At 35.3% G+C, this 2,048-nt stretch overlaps 1 long non-coding RNA gene across 1 annotated transcript; it reads right to left on the bottom strand.

Annotated features, from left to right (window-relative positions):
• Positions 1-488, bottom strand: LOC100640015 (uncharacterized). Its single transcript, XR_898203.2, has 2 exons — positions 251-488; positions 1-207 (listed from the first exon to the last, which is right to left on the bottom strand). It is a non-coding gene; the product is annotated as an uncharacterized LOC100640015 (long non-coding RNA).
• Positions 489-2,048: the final 1,560 nt, after the last annotated feature.

Genomic DNA, 2,048 nt, shown 5'->3' with positions numbered 1-2,048 from the left:
AACACTGATTAAGAACATCATAGTCACTAGTACAGGCATTAAAACAAAACATGCAATTGCTAATGGTAAAAAAAGAGTGACCAGTTATACGATGCCTTTTTCTTTATCGAGTCTCTCTGAGCCATTCCTTGAGCCTGGGGCTATCTGATCCTCCTTGTTTGGTCCTCAGTATCAGATCCCTCTTGTTTGGTCCTATCAATAATAAGACTACAGCAGAGATAACAATAACAGTAATATACACATTTCTGACTTGGAAAGACTCCTTGGATTTGATGAGCTCTTGATCTCCACCAAGAACACTGACATGCATGAAGCTTAAACACACTCAAGGCTAGTAGCTCTGCTTTATCGCCATCTCTACTGGTTAACACGCCTACTATAGGCGGGGTGAGGATCACGTGATGAGGTGAAGTCTTAGAAAATCGTAGCTACCATCACTTGAATAGCTACATCGATTAGCTACATAGATAAAAAACATCCATTATGAAATTGACGCATTAATGAGGCGATGCACTTCGCGCATCGCCACACTACTTTCCATATTTATATTATTGATGAGGAATTTTGTCCAGGATGGCGTTCCATAGAGCTGCACATCTTAGTCAACACTGTCACACATTTGCGGTACAAGGTTAGAAGTGTTTCATCATTAAGATCAATCATTTCTTCCAAAATATTAACAACACTGTCCAGCCTTGCTTTTACACTGTCAAACTTATGAGATGAAGCTATATTCTCTCTTTCAGCTTCAGCTATGATTTCATTAATCAAAGTAACAACCTAAGTTTTAAAAGGAACAAGTAAGTTAGAACTTAAAAGTATAGTAAAGTAACAGTCGTGACGCCAACGGTACCGGAAGTCATAAGAGCCTGTATAACTTTATTGTAATACACTTGACAGTATGAATAATTAATGAGTTGCTACTTTATTTTATATTTATTTTTCATTTAATAGTTTTACTATGAAATTTGCATACAATACACAGAACATACATATTTATCACCATAAAAAACATCAACCAGCTTAAATAAACTATAACAGAACTGCAAGCAACTGATGTCCTTGACTTTACCGGATGCGTACAGTGTTCTAGACAATTTCAGCTTCTTGTCCATTTGCTTACAAGATAGTAGCTAGAAGAATATACTCCAGAAGTTTAAAGTTGTTCCAGCAAGAAATAAGGATGCTGTGGTCTCTGAAAGCACGGTCAATGGCACATAATATGACTATAATGACAAGTATAAAATCTAGCTCTAAAAGGATTTCAAACAATTCTATTGAGGTAAAATGACTTGATTAATGATCCTGAGTGTGGAATCTGTAGAAAAAAGGAACAGAACAGTCAAAATATGGCATGAAAGAATGGACCATGCAGGGTGAATCTACATTATGGATGCAACTGTCGTTCTAGACAACAGTATCAAAATGAAACTTTGCATACACAAAGATCTACTGATAGGCCAGTTGCATACCTAATTCTGAGCTGTTCTGGCCAGTCCCAGTACTATTATATACCTAGATAGTGTACACCATTTTCCAAACAGCGACAATAACAAGCAAAATATACTTACATTTCAGACTGAAAACTAACCAATTGATTCTATACCTTTTTGCTTCAAGTTTGAGTTTGCTTCTTAGAGCTATATACCACCTGCCACAGCTCTCTTAGACCCCATCCACCATCTATTTCAATTATGTGTTTCTCAGTCTTCTATTCCTACTCAATGGCGCGATCATTACATCACACCCATCCCTAAATCTTAATTTAATTTTAATTTAATAAAGATTTTACAATAATGAAACAAAGAATAATAGTACAAATGAAAGTAGGAAAATGCGATGAGAGTGCAACATTATTGAAGGGTTGCCAGCAAGCCCTGCTGACACCCTAAAATACATAAAAAGCTCATTGGGTAATAATAATAATGGAAAATTGTGAGAGTCTGTGATTGTGAATGATTGATGCATGGAATGAATAAATAATAATAGAAATTTGCTAAATTATAATAAAGATATAAAATATAATAATAATAATTATGAGAGACATG

The sequence above is a fragment of the Amphimedon queenslandica genome, unplaced genomic scaffold (genome assembly GCF_000090795.2).
Source record: "Amphimedon queenslandica unplaced genomic scaffold, v1.1 AMPQUscaffold_7238_Cont20809, whole genome shotgun sequence".
NCBI lineage: Eukaryota > Metazoa > Porifera > Demospongiae > Haplosclerida > Niphatidae > Amphimedon > Amphimedon queenslandica.
The sequence above is the reverse complement of the archived record's forward strand: the minus strand, read 5'-3'. Positions and strand labels throughout refer to the sequence as shown.